General features: G+C 51.7%; 1 long non-coding RNA gene across 1 annotated transcript; it reads right to left on the minus strand.

Annotated features, from left to right (window-relative positions):
- Window positions 1–2,805: 2,805 nt before the first annotated feature.
- On the minus strand, window positions 2,806–7,465 carry LOC149345282 (uncharacterized). The gene is made up of 2 exons (XR_016283269.1): window positions 5,215–7,465; window positions 2,806–5,161 (listed from the first exon to the last, which is right to left on the minus strand). It is a non-coding gene; the product is annotated as an uncharacterized LOC149345282 (long non-coding RNA).
- Between the last annotated feature and the right edge of the window lie 1,675 nt (window positions 7,466–9,140).

Raw genomic sequence — 9,140 nt, forward strand, 5'->3', positions numbered from 1 at the left:
GTATGAGACCTTTGCAGGCCCATGTTGCAGAACGAACATCGGGACTGCGTTCGCCGCTTGATCGGCCGAGCGTTGGCCCAAAACTGGCATGAAAGTAGGGCCAATGTGTAAAGCGGTAGCGCTCGGCCCAAATGCCAGTGTAGGACCGATGTTCGTGCCAAGTTTTGCCAACACTTGCCCGACGTTCGGCCAATGTTGTTGTGCTGCCTGGGGCGGCGCGTGTTGTGCGGTGGGTGTAGTGGGCAGGTATTTGTCATTGATGCGCCTGGTGACTTCATCGGCGCCATGTACCGAGACCGCCCGATGTATGAGCTTGGCGAGTCTATCCCTTTGGTGCGACTTGGTCTTGGTTTCGTCGAGCAGGTGCCGCAGCAGGTTCCACGTCTTCCCGCTATGCATCTGCCCGTCTGCCGCGTTGGAGATCTCGATCCACTGTTGCGTGCATAGAGTGCGGCAGTGCTCCTGGATCGCTCGGTTGACCTCCGGCACCTTCTTTGTGAGTCTGCGGTTGAGCCGTTGGTTCTTCCAGCGACTGAGTATTGACTGCTTGGCTTCGATGAGATGCGCTAGCCGGCTGTCTACTTCATCAATCGCAGCGTCCGTATCAATTTCTTTGGTCGCGTCGCGTACGCTCTTGGTGATTTCGGCCGTCCACGTCTCTATGTCTTCGATCTCACCGTCAGCGTCTGTCTTCTGGCTTCTGGCGTCTCGGAAGGCATCCCAGTCTACCCATCTGTGTGTTTTGATGCTGGTGTCGTTGTGTTCCGGTATGCTGATTTCCACGATGGTGTGGTCGCTGCCGAGGTCGGTTCCCGTGTTTCGCCAGGTGATCACGCCGCGGACGTCGTTCTTGACGAACGTGAGGTCCGGAGTGATGTCCCGGGACACAGAGTTACCGATTCTCGTCGTATGCGCCGGGTCCGTGATGAGGGTGAAGTCGAGTTCCATGGCGTCTTGGTACAGGTCACGGCCCTTTGCTGTGTACTTGTTGTAGCCCCAGGCTGGGTTCATCGCGGTGAAGTCGCCGCAGACGATTAGCGTGTTGCGGCCTGCCGCGGTGGTGGCTCTGTGTAGTATTGTTTTGAATCTCTGTTTTCTCTGCGATGGGTTGCTGTATATGTTGAGCAGAAAAATGCTTCATTTTCTCTTCTTGCCCGGGATGATTTCGGTGAGTGTGTGCTCGATCTTGATATTGCTTTGCAGCTCGTGCTCAAGGAACGTGAGTCCCTTCCTGACCAGGGTGCACAGGCCTCTCCCGTCGGGCTGGCCCTTGTGCACTCTGTAGCCGGGCAGGGACGGTGCGTCGGTGAATGTTTCTTGTAATAGGATCACGTCTGGTTTGCGCGCGGCATGTGCGATGTGCTGTTGGATGACTGCCTTCTTCCTTGCGAGGCCGCGACAGTTCCACTGCCACGCTGTTACGGCTGCTGCTGTTGTTGCGTTGGCAGCCATGGTTGCCTTGGTGTGTACGCGGTTCCCTGGTTGGGTGGATGTTGCGCGAAGAGGGGCGCAAACGTTGGGTGGCTCACTAGCGGCTGTAGGGTCCTTTCGATGTAGGCGAATCTGTTCGTGTTCTCGGCTTGGTAGGTCTCCATTGTTTGTTTCATTGCTGTCACTGCTGCGATGTTCGCCGTGAATAATTGTTTGAGTTTGGTGAACCTCGCTTCGAATTTGGCCTCGGGGTTGTCTATCAACGTCACAGGAGGAGGCTGCGATAGTGGAGTCGTCTGCATCCACGGCGCCGTTAACTAAAAAAATTCAGGGGGCACTTTGCCTCTCTAAATTGCTGCGCAGTTTCCGGGCGCACTGTTTTCGTTTTTTTTTTTAAATTTTTCATACTTTATTTTTATTCTTGTTTCTTTTCTTATTTTCGTTTGTTTTTTATTTCTTTTATGTCATTTATGAAACTCGCGAATTCTCTAGGTGCACATGTATTCATGCTCAACCCTTGAGCCTTCGTGGCGTAGGGTAGCGTCTCGGCTTCAAATGCCAAAGTACCTGGTTGGATTCCCAGCCTCGACGCAGTTTTTTTTTTAAGTGGTGACTGCGAAACGCGGACGCGCTTGCTAACATTCCTCGGTCACGACAGTATGCGACATTAAATGCTTTCGCCTTAGTGTGTACGTAGGTGCTAGGTGGTGAGCGTTAATTTATTTATTTATTTCAAGTTACCCTCTTGGCCCAGAGAGCATTACAGAGGGGGAGTGATGCAGTGGAGAAAAAAAACAGTGCAACATACATAACAAACAGTTCGAAAGAATGTAACAGAGACAAAAAAATTAATAGAGGCTAATGTTATGGCACAGTATTTCGGGAAAGCGGGATAAATAATAAAAAACAACGACATATACAAAAAGACAGGCAAAACTGAATACAGGCTCGTCCTGTTCCCTTCCTCGTCCGTGTCCCCGTTTTGCGCTCTCATGTCTTTCGCGAATACAAGTGAGATATGAGGAAAGAATATCGAGCACATATTTGATTGGCCGGACCTGCATGCCTTCTACGTCGCAACTTGAGCTATTTTTGAGTGAAAGGAAAACTGACTGCACCTCAAGTTCCGTAAAAGGGCGAAAAAAAAGTGAAAATTGATTTCTATCAGGCAGTAATGTCGAAATATCAGTCGATGCACAACTATTGGAGTAGCCCACAAAATAATCGTTAAACGTATTTGCTAGAGCACTCCCCGATACTTCTTTGCCACCAAGAAGTAGCTTTTCTACACGCTGTTGAGACGCGGGCTCTCAGTTGCCGTCGGGACGCGGGTCCGCTGTCGCCGACCAGCCGGAGCAATGAAGAGACGGGGGGTTAAGGAGCAGCGTGAAAAAAAGGTATATGTATTTACATATTTACAAGTAGCGAGAAGCACGATACATGGCACGATGTATCTCAACAGGAAAAAGACCCAGACACAGGAGACGGGAGCCCTTAAATAGAGTCGGCACAGACTCCCGCCCCTTTTCGTCCAATCAGGAGCGTCCTGTTGGCTGATTGGCCGCCAAGGCTTGAACGCCAACCCGGGTAGCGTTCCCGTAGCTGTCCGGCCCGAACGCACAACGCGCTCCACGATGACGACGCGCAGGCTCGGAGAGACGCCGGCTTGGACGCCGTCCTTGGGGAGCGTCTCTGTAGCTCACCGGCCGAACGCGCAACACTGGGAGCGTTCCGGTGTTAGAAATTCACGTTCACAACAGCTCGCCCCCGCCCGGAAAATCGTGCACGAAGGGAAGAGGTCCGCAGCCACTTCGCGAAGTGCCGAGGTCGGGGCTTAGTCTTTGTCCGCCGGCCGTCATCGGCTCGCCAACCGGTCTCTTCAGGTCTGGAAGGGAGGTGGTCTGGACCGAACACAACAACAGCCAGCAAATGCCCTTCCATCTCCCCAGAGATCTGCCAGGCTTCTATACTACCAATACTTTCGCTGACAGGCGACAGGTTCAATCGCGAGTGCACCGTCGCATCACAGACTACTTCGCGAGTAGAAAAAGAGAAGACTACAAAACAGCCAAAAAAAGTAACAGCCCGTCCAAATCCCTTCTATACCTTTCTCTTTTCAGAAGCATCGGCTTAAGCCATCTGCGTTGGCGTTTGCCTTTCCTTTTTTGTACTGAACCTCGAACCTGAATTGCTGCAGAGCAAAGCTCCAGCGCAGGAGGCGACCATTTTTGCCCGACATGCGTTCTAGCCAGGTTAGAGGACAGTGGTCCGTTTGTACGATGAACTTCGTACCAGACACGTAGCAGGCAAGTTTTTGTATCGCCCACACCAGGCACGCGCATTCCTTTTCAGAAGCGCTGTATGCTTCTTCCCTGGCAGTGAGTTTCCTGCTTACATAAAGGATTGGGTGTTCGTTCCCTTGATCATCGGTCTGGCAAAGCACAGCACCCATTCCCCTGTTGCTCGCGTCACACTGGATTATGAACTGTTTTGTATAATCCGGGGACTTTAACACGGGATCCTTCATCAGGGATTCCTTTAGAGTTAGAAAGGACTTTTCTTTCGCGGGGTTCCAGGCGACGCGCTCTGGTTCACTTTTGCGCAAAGCATCAGTGAGGGCGCTAGCGATGTCCGAGTACCGCGGTATGTATTGCCGGTAGTACCCTACAAGATTGAGAAAGGCTCTCACATCTTCCTTTGTTTTCGGTGGAGGGCACGTTGAAATGGTGAGCAGCTTTACCTCAGAGCTACGCATGTCTGTCTCCCTGCGATTGTCTCTCCATTTTCTACGGGAGGAACAAGACGAGAACGATTTGCTTTCTCTTGCTGTCTTGTCCCTTTCCTTACGCCTTGCGCGCCAGACGCGACTTTCCATTTCGCGTGCGTAACGCTTCCGGTGGAACCGTCCTTTCTTTTTCTTTGTTCGTGGTGGCAAGTGACACCTTTCAGAAGTGTTTAATTTCTTGCGCACCCTTCCTTTTCGCTCGGTGTGAGCTTCGCACCTATCCGGTCTTTTGATTTTGCGTCTACTAAATGGAGCTATCTTAGCTCGGGGCTTTCTATCGCGATACCTATGCTTGTCCTGATAGCGACAAAACAACAGCCCCTTTCTTTTTAGCAGCGTGGCACTCTTCAGCCGCGCCCTGCGCGGTCGCAGACCGACAGTAGCTTTAGCAAAACCGAAGGTCTTAAGTGCGCGTTGACCCCTGCGAGCTCCAGACGCCGCGCAACAATGATTCGTACCGCCCTCGGCCGCGCGTCTCCGACACCTGAGCAGTACTTTAAAAGTTGAATGCGAAGGGGGAAAGATCGAATACGAAAAAAATGCCTGGGTGCCTTCCTTTCTCAGTTCCTGAACACCCTTCCTTTCCTTTTTTTCCCAGGCGCGCGTTCTGCTGCATTCTTTCACGCGGTAGCAGTGCGCGCTTCTTTGTGGCCCACTGCGCGTTTCACTCCTCGTGCAGAAACTTCTGGAGTGACGCCACAATGGGGCAGGTGGCTTTCGCTTTCTTTGAACCCGTCTAGTCAGTTTGGCCTGCGTGCTGTGCCTATCGCATCTGGAGTGCCGTGGGGAAAGTCTTGCACGATTACATTGTCGACGTGCCTTCACCCTTATGACGTTTTCGGCCCGTCCTTTTTCCTTTCTCTGTTGACTACCCCTTCGCTTGGCTCTCCTTACGCGCAGCCGCTTTCCGGAAACTGCCCTAGCTGTTCTTTTTTGCACACCTCCCTTTATCGTGGTGCCTTCACCCTTCACATCTGCTTTTTGACTCAGCGCCAAGCCGCCTTTCCCATCTGAATTTGAACTATCGGCTCGCGCTTTCGAAAAGTCACTGCACGTCGTAGCCACAAATTGTCCCGACTGCACTTTACTTTCCGCTGAGTCTAGCAACCTGCTCTCCTGAGGATTGCTATTCGACCCCATGAAACTAAGTACCTGGCCCGCAACTCTATCTGAACCACTCCCTTTGGGTAACGTTGCGTTCTGGCCTGGCGTTTCAGCGACGCACTCAGGTGACTCACAGTCACTCTGATTACAGCAAAGCGCCTCCAATAATTGGCTACTGTTGCTCACCAGCCGCATCGAAGGAGCGTCTCCTTTGAATCCTTCACTGCGCTGGCCTGTGAGCTCACTACTCTCTTCCTGAGAGATAACTGACTCACTGTTAAAAGCAGCATCTGCTTCTGGGTTTAAACCTTCCCTGCCGTTACTTCCCTGAGCAACGGTTGTGTCCTCAGCTGACCAAGCGGGGTTCCTAGGCTGGTCGCTGACACACAGATGGGAGCGCTGCCTCCTTTTATCACTTCGGACTTTAGCGTCCGCCTCTCCTTTTAGACGGTCGTCCCCTTTTACTGCTCCAGCATTCTTAAAATCTGGCTTCGCGCCTGTTTCATCTGCTCTATGCCTAGCGGGGTACCGTTGCTTGTACCTGTTGCTTGTACCACGACTTTCAAGCAACACGCGGCGTGACGCATACTCTTCCGCGAGTTCAGCAGCCTTCTCAACAGTGTTTACCTCGGCCCTGTCGAGAATCCACCAACGCATTCGATCCGGAATTGTGTCATAAAACTGCTCTAGACACATGCATTCCACGATCTTCCCTGCGTCCGCGTGAACGCCTGCGCTCTTTAACCACTCCACTAAGTTTGTTTTCAAGTTATAACCAAACTCGAGGTAAGATTCTTCTTTAGACTTAGTGGCGTTTCTGAAACGCTGTCGAAAAGCCTCGGCAGACAGGCGGTACTTCTTTAGGAGGCTTGCCTTCACGGTTTCATAGTCCTCCGATTCTTCCGCACTCAGTCTCCCGATCGCGTCCGCTACCTTACACGGCAACAGGCTCAATAGTTGCTGTGGCCACCCATCTTTCCCAAGATTGTTTTTTTGGCATGTCCTTTCAAAGTTCACCAAAAAAATATCAATGTCCTCGCCTAGCTGGAAGGTTTGCATGAAATCTTTGATTTTGATTGTTTCCCTTCCTCCTGGGCTGGGGGATGGTGGCTGAGCGACGCCGGCTTCGGCTCTTTTCGACTCCGCGTCCAGTTTCTTTAGGTCAATTTCCTGCTGTCGGCGTGCTAACTCGAGTTCCTTCTCTCGAAGCTGAAGCTCTCGATCGCGTTGCTTCTGTTCTAGCTCGCGCTGTTCTTTCTCAGCCGCTTCCCTTTCCTTAATCAATTCCCATGTCTCGATAAGCTCTTCATCGTCCGCTCCGCAAGATATTATTGCCTCTATGATTTGCGATTTCCGCATGGCCTTCCCCAGTTTAACCCCTAATTCTTTGCTGATCAAAATTAGATCCGGCTTTTGCAAAGATTTCAGGTCCATGATGCGCTCAGACACTCGAACGATCCCCTATCTCTTCTTAGCAATGCGTACAACAATCAGTACTCACAACACTGCCAAAGAAAGTCTGCCAGCATTGACGCTAAATTCAAAAGCCTGGCAAAATACCTCAGGGAAGAAAGGTCGGACACTCACAGAGCCGCGATCATGGGGTCCACCAACGTGGGAGCTCTTGCAACTGCGAACGCTGCTAGGCGATGCGAAGAGCTGACTTCGATCCCACCGCTGCCATCCAGTTGTTGAGACGCGGGCTCTCAGTTGCCGTCGGGACGCGGGTCCGCTGTCGCCGACCAGCCGGAGCAATGAAGAGACGGGGGGTTAAGGAGCAGCGTGAAAAAAAGGTATATGTAGTTACATATTTACAAGTAGCTAGAAGCACGATACATGGCACGATGTATCTCAACAGGAAAAAGACCCAGACACAGGAGACGGGAGCCCTTAAATAGAGTCGGCACAGACTCCCGCCCCTTTTCGTCCAATCAGGAGCGTCCTGTTGGCTGATTGGCCGCCAAGGCTTGAACGCCAACCCGGGTAGCGTTCCCGTAGCTGTCCGGCCCGAACGCACAACGCGCTCCACGATGACGACGCGCAGGCTCGGAGAGACGCCGGCTTGGACGCCGTCCTTGGGGAGCGTCTCTGTAGCTCACCGGCCGAACACGCAACACTGGGAGCGTTCCGGTGTTAGAAATTCACGTTCACAACAACGCGGAGATGACCTGCGAGGATTCAAGAGGGTATTTAGCTTCTGCCAAAAAATATCAGGTTTATTCGAGCAGCTGTCAAATTCGGCATGAAAATAGAATTTACTATGCACTTTTAATTTTCTGTTCAGTTTGTCTCTAAATGATTTATATTCCTTTAATACGCTTCGATCCTTGGTCTTAATAGACCTGTGGAAGAGTGCGTTTTTACAATTTATTTGTTTTAACAATTCGGCAGTTATCCATGGCTTTCTTATTTTTTTACCCAGTCTAAACTTCTGTCCTGGGAAATGGTGCTTATATATTCGAGAGATCTCATCAATAAGCTTGCTGTACGCGATTTCTACGTTATCTGTTTCCAGAATTTCCTTAATATCACAACGCGGTAACTCAGCTCTGAAACTATTGTCACGTAGTGGTGACTGCAGTCCGGCGAACAGGAACACAGCGAGAATGTCTTCGAAACGATACTCTTTATTCGGGCTGACTTGCGCCCGCAAAGAACTGAATCACTCGGCGGCGGCGTAGCAACAAGCGTGCTCGGCGGCCGTCGAATAGAACGCCCGCCGCTGTCGGCCGTGCTCTTTTTAAAGCTGATAGCGAACCTTCGAAATAAAGCTTGGGAAGTTACTAGAACATTCTGGCACAAAGTAGAATCGGCTCCGCCTGGATGCGATCAATCGAGATAATTCTAGGTTCGTCTTGCGTCACAAACGAAGTGATAAAGCGGCGTGCCGGCAGCCTTGAGGCATGAACAAATAAACACAACAAACAAACGCTACAAAGATTCGCGGCATTACTCCCCTCTCAAAGAAGCATCGACTCGATGCTTTAGAACATAATGCGGCTAAAACAATCAAAAACGGATTGTGCAAAAATAAACACCGAATGTGGAAACGCGGCGTCCTTTAGCGTGCATGATAGGGCTTTAGGCGTACGACATGGACTACTTCTGGTCGTACGCGGCGTCGCTGGGATGCAGTCATTTGGTCAGGAACGGCTTCATAGTCCAATTCACCTAGCCTACGAAGAACCTTGTACGGGCCGAAATAGCGTCGCAAAAGCTTTTCGCTCAATCCTCGGCGGCGAATGGGCGTCCAAACCCAGACTCGGTCTCCTGGCTTGTATTCCGCGTTGCGTCTTCGTAGGTTGTAGCGTGTGGCGTCGGTCCGCTGCTGGTCTTTGATCCTTAATCGGGCAAGTCTTCGGGCTTCTTCTGCGCGTTGTAGCTAGGCGGCGACGTTATCTTCCTCGGTAACGTTCGGCAGCATGGCGTCCAGCGTGGTCGTGGCCTCTCTGCCATGGACGAGCCTAAAATGAGTCATCTGGGTGGTCTCCTGCACTGCGGTGTTGTAGACAAAGACTACGTAAGGCAAGATGACGTCCCAGGTATTGTGTTCGGCATCGACATACATGGCGAGCATATCGGCGATGGTTTTGTTGAGGCGCTCGGTCAGTCCGTTGGTCTGCGGGTGGTATGCAGTTGTTCTCCGGTGGCCTGTTTGGTTGTTATGGAGGGTGGCTTGCGTTAGTTCCGCCGTGAATGCTGTTCCTCTGTCAGTGATGAGCACATCGGGGGCGCCGTGTCGCAGAAGAATGTTCTCCACGAAAAATTTGGCGGCTTCTGCTGGTGTTCCGTTCGGTAGGGCTTTTGCCTCGGCGTAGCG

This window comes from Amblyomma mixtum, chromosome 5 (assembly GCF_055824585.1).
Source record: "Amblyomma mixtum isolate Tamu chromosome 5, ASM5582458v1, whole genome shotgun sequence".
In the NCBI taxonomy this organism is placed as follows: domain Eukaryota; kingdom Metazoa; phylum Arthropoda; class Arachnida; order Ixodida; family Ixodidae; genus Amblyomma; species Amblyomma mixtum.